Source organism: Littorina saxatilis, unplaced genomic scaffold (genome assembly GCF_037325665.1).
Source record: "Littorina saxatilis isolate snail1 unplaced genomic scaffold, US_GU_Lsax_2.0 scaffold_622, whole genome shotgun sequence".
Classification (NCBI taxonomy): Eukaryota; Metazoa; Mollusca; class Gastropoda; order Littorinimorpha; family Littorinidae; genus Littorina; species Littorina saxatilis.
Genome location: NW_027126286.1, coordinates 70,001 through 78,000, shown reverse-complemented (window position 1 = coordinate 78,000; position 8,000 = coordinate 70,001).

Sequence of the window (8,000 nt, the reverse complement as noted above, 5' to 3'; positions counted from 1 at the left end):
CCAGCCAGCAAAATTTTGCGCAGCGAATGCGTGTCGCAGTCGCCAAACTCTGCGTAACAACTGCACTGGACGCATGCGTAACGCGCGCGATTTTGCAAAGCGAAATACATGCGTGACACACTCGTTTTCCCTCAGATTACGCAGACCATACGCACCTCCAACGCACGCTTATTTGACACCAAGACAAATTCGCACTCTCCACGCAGACGTCACGATTGCTTTACGCATCTCACGCTATTAACGCGCTCTCCACGCAGACGACACGATTGCTTTACGCATTTAACGCGCTCTTGACGCAGATGTCCTGATCATCTTACGCACTCTCCACGCAGATGTCACGAATTATTGACGCATTCTCAAGCATTACGCGCTTTTTACGCTCTCTTCACGCAGATGTCACAATTGCAGTACGCATTCTCACGCATTTGACGCACTCTCCACGCAGATGTCACAATTGCTTTACGCATTCTCACGCATTTGACGCACTCTCCACGCAGATGTCACGATTGACCTACACAATTTTACGCAGACCACACAACCGCTTTACGCACTCACAAACAAATAATGGGCAGTGCACAACATTGTATTGATCCAGAAAGACAAAGGTCAAGCGTGCAGGTTCGATAACAGAGATGATCATAATTATGTACAAGTTCTAAAACAAAAATGCAGTCAATTAAATTGATTAAAACAAAGGAGAGATTTGAATCTCGCTTATTGCCATTGTGACTTCCAGGTTTTAATTTCACTGCATTTTGACATACCAGCAGCACGGAAACAAAAATGATCAAAATACTATTCAAAGCAGAATTCAAATTGGCAGAACAAAGAATAAATAGAACAAAACCCTGATAGTCATCATCGATACGCCGTAGTACATGCAGTGAAGAATCCAGTATAACTTATAAGAGAGAATTTTGATGTACACTCGTCACTATATCACATTGATGTAAACAAATAAATAAATAATTGGCACAGCCTAGGCATAGGCAGCAGTGAGTTGTATCAACATGTTTGAATACAGAACAGCAACAAAAAGAGAAAAAAAGTTCTACAAGCCAGCTAATAGTTGAACTTCAGATTACTAATGATATCACAAACAAACACTTAGTTAATGCCCATTCTCCAGGGATCGAAATCCAGTCAATGTACACCAAACTAGGATAACACATACATTTAGAATCTATCACGACTGCATAAAACATTGGTATGCAATTCACAAAGCAAGGAACTTGAAACATGAACATTGACATTAAACATACATATGTGCACCACACACATTTCGGACAAGGCAGCTGAACGAAATTCAGATGTGGATGGAGCACAAAATAATTAGATGGGGCGGCGTGAAAGCATACTGGGACAAGGAACAAGCAAGAGAAAGAGGATAAGAAGATAAAAGGAAGAACAAACCGAAGAATAAGAAAGAAAAAAACAAAATAAGAGAAGGAGAGACAAAAAAAAAAGGAAAAAAAAATAAAAAGGAAAAAAAAGGGAGACAATCATATGAATGTGTACCATTTAAATAAAAGAAATTAAAAAAATTACTTTTAAAAATGAGACATTTCAGGTTTTGATTTGAAGTGTGTTAACATATTCACATATACCAGTAACTTTGCATGGAAAAAAAAAGTTCACAATGATTTGAAGCAAATTCAAATGCCAGAGAAAAAACAGAACAAAACCCTGATGTCATCATTGATAATCAGTGGTACGTTCAGTGAAGAAAAAACAATTGACACAACCTAGACATGGGCAGCAGTGAGTTATCAAGTTTCACTACACAAAAGTAACAACTACAATAATGAAACAAAAGGTAAAATGCCAGCTAATAGTCAAAATTCAGAACAATGATATCAAAAAGAAACACTTATTCAATGCCCCTTCTCCACTGATATGTATAAGCACACCAACATGACATAAACTCATAAATTTAAAAAAAAACATGACATAAAACTCATAAATTAAAAAAAACTTATCAGACTGCGTAAAACATAGGTTTGCCATCTCAAAATGGATGTAAAACACGCAGCTTACTCACAAAATGATAGACAAGTCTCCAGCGGCCAGCTGCTCAGCAAACAAAATAAGGTGGCGAGGATCAATATAATTGAAATGCATTTTTTTTGCTGTTTCGGAGAGAATTTTTCTTCATTTACCTTACACTGCCTGCATTCAAGGGCTAAATTTTTATCAGGTGCACCAAGACTTACATCGATAGAAATCCAATCATAACGGTTTTAACAGCAACAAAAAAAAAAAGTATATTTCTAGTCTCGCTTCTAAATTCTCAACTCAACTCCAAAAAATAATAAAGAACAACAAAAACCCGCATCATGCATTGTCTCCTTCAAGCTGCCTAGGTTGTTTGCGTTCGACTCCCATAAATGACAAGGAATTGTTAAAACCTTTTCTTTCTATTTGTTCACTTTTTGTTTTCTTCTTTTCTGAACTCTTTATACTTGTATTTTATTCATTTTAATTTAGCCTGAAGGTTTGAGTCGTGTATTAAAAATCGAATATAGTGTGTAAGTGCCCTTGAACAGCTTTTCCAGAATCATGTATTCTATATTTTTAGTATGGGATACGCACAAGAAAAGTTCAAATGCATCCATGCGTCTCCACTGATAGTAATGGTAGTTGAGCACTTCCAGTTTAGTCTTCTGTCGTTCTGACACAACCTAAAAGGGTACATCATGTCTGAACATCATCTGTAGAAGAGTGTGAAGTTTAAAGCTTAGCTTAAATAATGTCCAACAAAACCCCAGACTCTTCTGTACATTACCCATCAGCCACACAGACCTGAACTGTGAAATACAATTACTCACTAGCAATTTCTCAGGCGAGTCAAATCTTACATTCATCAAATTTTTGCAACTAGCATTGTAAATAAGCCTACAGAGATTACAAAGTTCAATTACTGCAAACCAAATCATGAAGGCTCTTCCATGGCCTGTTGTCTCTTTCTTTTATCACAGGCTTCCAAAAACCAGTCTTGAACGGCCGTCTTCAAGGTCTTGACCTGTGGCACCCGTACAGCTTCACGGAACAGCCTCTGCATGACAAAACAAAAAATAACATGAACTTAGATCACAGACCTGTTTACCCCTAAAACATTGCATGTGTATTTTCTGGGAGCAAAATGAGGCAAATGTGTAGTTTTGTAATTGAATGTGTAGAATTTCTCGTCGACCTATCACAACAAGAACAATGATTGCTACTTTTTACCACATGTATTGATTGACTGACGGAAAAATGGGAATTGCAGACAGTGCAATGAGCATGATGTTTTCCTTTCCGCGAAGACAAGGCATGGGTAGTCCTGATGATATTTTGGCAGAAAGACTTGGTTCGGCGCATTGCTCGTCTTTTTCTTTTTGGTCGGTGGCCTTTCGGAGTCATTTTCTTCACAGTTCTCATCTTCACTTTCGTGTGCTCTGCGTTCAGCCATTGTGTCGAAACGCCCGCATGGTTTGGCAGTAACGCTTTCAGTTGTGCCCGGCATTTGCTTGGAAAAGCCTATTCGGCATTAACAAGCTACAACGCAACGCCCGTGGGCGCTTTACGCGCTGCACGCAGCAAACGACTGCTGGCCGAAAACATGGATTGGAAAATGGATCGGTCAAGGGAGATGAAGAAAATTACGGATTGTGATATGCGTAGCCGAAACAATACCGTTTGCGTGCAGGGACGGGGCGGTGTGAGAGCACAACGCGACAAGGAACAGGTGTAAAGACGAAAAAAAAAAATATATATATATATATATATTTTTTTTAAATACCGTTTGCGTAGAAAACGACAGACTTGCGTAGTTGCGTAGTATATTATTCAAATTCGTAGTTTACTACGCTCAATGTGTAGTGTAAACAGGTCTGAGATCATCAAACAACTATCACTGATTTGAGAAAAGTCTCAAGTTTATTTCCTGACGCCTGTAAACTTGCTAAAAATCATACAGACACACAAACTTGCATACACACCATACGCTTTTACAACACACCAACTATACTTGAGTTAGGAAATTACAACACATTGTAATCCTTGTAGAAGAGAAGTAAAAAAAAATACCTACCCTAATATTTGTTTTAACCCTTTCGCTACCAATCAAAACTTGGGTATGTGCATTCCTGACTGCCAGGGAATATTGGAGTTTGGGGTGTAATAATTCACAAAAAAATCTAGCTTCAAACTGGCAGTAGGTAGGTAAGTAAAACCTATGTTGTTTTTAAAGGAAATTGAACCAAGAATCTGTTTTTAGTGTCTAATCATGGAAATGATAATTAGTTTGGCTTATAATGATGTTTAAATATGAACTTTTGAAAAATCAGCCCGGCGCATCTTCCGGTGCCTGTGGATCAAACACAGGTGGCTGTTTTGCTCGCTCCAAGAAAGGATTATAATCACTGTCATCTACCTGTTTCCAACGAATTGTCCGAAAGAAGATCTCCCCCTTCCCCTGTCAGTATCCATAATCATTTGCACCGCCTGTAGCGTCAGTCCGGCTTTGTTTTTCCCTACTAGGGCCCGGTCGACAGTCACCGTTAGCCATTTTGACGAGTCGAGATTTCTCTCCCATACCCTGTCGACAAGGCCGAAAATAGCCTTCAAACGCAAAACCGCGTCACCATTTATGTTTATTCATGAGAATGAGGTATCCTACCAAGCCATTGGCTGCTATTTGTGTGTCAGCAGTGACATAGCATTTCTGGAAAATCCCGGAACGGAGAAGACGGGTTTACCCGTCCTAAGGCGCTGCGGCTGCACAAGCGCATGACTGGTATACCCGTCATAAGGCAGTCAAGTGGTTAAAGTTACCTTTATTATGACTTTTTCTTTGGGGGCCTTCGGAAATTCATAATACATGTACTGTGACGTGCAGACGCATATGTGACGACATCATACCGTTTGCTAACATCCTTATTTCGTATGTAGTCGAAAATCCATGACACTGACAAATGAGCTCAGGAACTTGGCTTCTAGCAATTTAATGTTAAGCGTAAAAGCTTTGACAACTATCATTCACATGTGAAACATGGCAAATTTAAAATTGATTCCAAAGAACAAAATTTGAGACAGAAATAACTTGTTGTTTTGTAGACATGGATTTTATCTTCTTCCTAAAAGGACCAGGATGATTTTACAAATTATGAAAAACAACTCACTGTCGATGGCTTTTAGTCGCAGCGTACACCATGGTCTCTTTCCCTGCCCTCCCCCAGAGCCCCCTGTCAGCAACCGTGTAGCCTATGGAACACCTTCGTCATCACAGCATCAGTAGTCGTCTTTAGTTCATGTCCACCAACCACACCGAGCTCATGGTCATGGATCTGAAACAAACAAAACAAGCCAACTGAATTCCAAAAATCAAATATTCAGACAGCTCTTCTTCACATACAAACAATTCAATCTGGAAGCATCATACTGTCACCTGGAACAAAAAATCAATAATCACACTTGCTTTAAAAAAAAAAGTTTTCAGAAGAGCAAATGGTGATTGAGTGTAGCATTGTCATAAAATGTAATCACACACCTCAGGTGACCTGCATCAATCATTCAATACTATCTCACAAATCTTCATTTGGAAAGCACAAACATAGTTAGAAGAGAGCGTCAACCGTGATACTATTCAGTGTGGACAATTTTTTTCTGACCCATAATCCGATGCCTACACAAAGTGAGAATCAGAACTCACAAGAAGGCACTGTTGCATGTTTGTGATTATTTGCTTGAGTGTAGCACTTGCAATTTTGAACTTGAGGAAACAGCGTAGCAATTTCTGTTACATCCCTGAAAACCTAGCAGATGGCAGCTCTGGCCACAGAGCAATATTTGCATTATTTCTCACAGATGCAATGATCACAGAAAACAAAGTGGTGCATGCATTTTCCGCACCCCACATGAGAAAAAGAGGCCCATCATTGTGCGTACCCATAAGCATAGTTTTATCATCAAAATGTGTTGGTTAAATTCACAAATGTGACCAATACGCATAAACCTTGCATGAATTCCCAGGATAATGGGAAACTGGTCATGACTGAGAACTGATGAACAGTTAAGATACACCCGTGAACCGTGATGACATCTGGCATCCTCCAAAAATCACACACTCAAGGTAACATTTAAAGCCTAAAGAGCGTCCAACAATAACATGTCACTCTCACAAGATCTTGCTACAGTTATCTGGGGAAAATAGCACAGGCATGACTGGTCTGCTTCAACAATAGCATTCAAAGCCACCTACCAGTGATCACTCCTTCGACAGATCCATCATGTGCCTTCAACATCTTCCACACTCAACAGTAAAAAGATGACTCCATCGAACAGTAGCACAGGCTCTGGCTCCACCATGATTCTTTGGCGACCAATTACTAAATTAGTCGCATCAGGTCCATCTGCTCCTGTAGAACCTTCTCCAGCAGCAAGAACTGATGTTTATCTTGCCGCTCTGCTCTGCTCGTAGTCTTGTGTCCGCTGAATGGAAGAAAAGAAGAACAAAAAGTCATTTACATGAAGCAATACATATTTTAGACAATCTGTCGGCCTGAAAAGAAACCATCAGCACTAAAAAACAATCTGAGCAAATGTTCAAAGTAAACGTGACATCTCTATATTTTTGAATTCAGGAGAAGATGAGGAATATATACATTGCAATCAATTTTTAAAGGGGCATACAGAGTGGCATTTGATGGGGTAAAAAGATGTAGGGACTCAGCAGTTGGAGATGAAAATTTTTGTGTGTATTTACTTCAAGCAGATTGTTTTTTTGTTTTTTTTTAGACAGAAGAACAAACACACACTAAAAATCCTTGTTTAAAGTTGAACTGACCTTAACTTTTCCTCCAAACACTAGAACTTTTTGTATTCATTCAAAAATATTCATCAAAAAGGTTAAATTTTAAATTCAATTTTGCAGACTTTGGATGAAAAGTTACTCTTCTCTGGCATCCCGCGGACACAGTTCACACTTTCTCATCAATGAGATGCCTGTGTTAATTAAAAACAAACATCAAAACTATTAAAATAAAATAAAAATTTAAATATAAAAATAAAATCGACCAACCGCCCCCACCCGATTTTTTTCCCTTTGCTGGAAACAATACATTTGTTTCACTAAAACAGTAAAAGAGATCAGCTGAATTTGTTTGACACATCTGGTTATAACTAAAAGAATAAAACACAAAATAAGCCAAAGTCACAGAACAAAAAGACGCTGTCAGTGTCACTATCAATGACTCTGAATGAGACACTCATTGCTATCGAGGCATACCAGATACCTGTTCATCTTCACCTTGCCGGGACGGAACGACAGTCTGCGTTACTGGCATCGGTGGCGGTGTTAAGGTCACTGTCCATCTCAGCTTTCTTCACCTTCAGTTCAAACAAGCAGTGAGCACCGTCATACTCAAGTCAAAGCTTTCTGAAAAAATAAATACTTGGAAGTTAAATAGGATCACATTGATTCCCAAACCTAACAGTAACAGTAACACGCAAACATCAAAACTGGAATATTAATTATTAAATATAAGCATCTCAATTTCACTAAATTAGTATATTTATTTTCTCTGTGATGTATTTTTTATTTTTATTTAAAAAAAATCTGTTTTTCAACTTTATCACTGCACACGCTGACACAGCCTCTGCCTGCCTCTCTAGTCTATGCATGCCTCGGGAACAAGGGTAATTTTTCTCTTTTCCGAGACTCAGACACAGAATATTCCACTATGACTATGAGTCTATGTCAGTATGCGGAACTGAAAGTTGAACATCTGTGGAAAAATAAAAAGATACAAATATATATGAAGAGCCTATTAGTATTACTACTAAAGCTCCTGACAACTGCTGCCGCAATGACTCGACCAGATTAGGAACCAACCAAAGTTCACCAAGAAACAGACAATGAGACATAAAATGATAAACGAAAATTCAGTTTTTATGGTGCCGTGAGCGACCCGCGAATCGGGATTCGGATGGTATTTTCACTCTTCCACAACTCCTTAAAA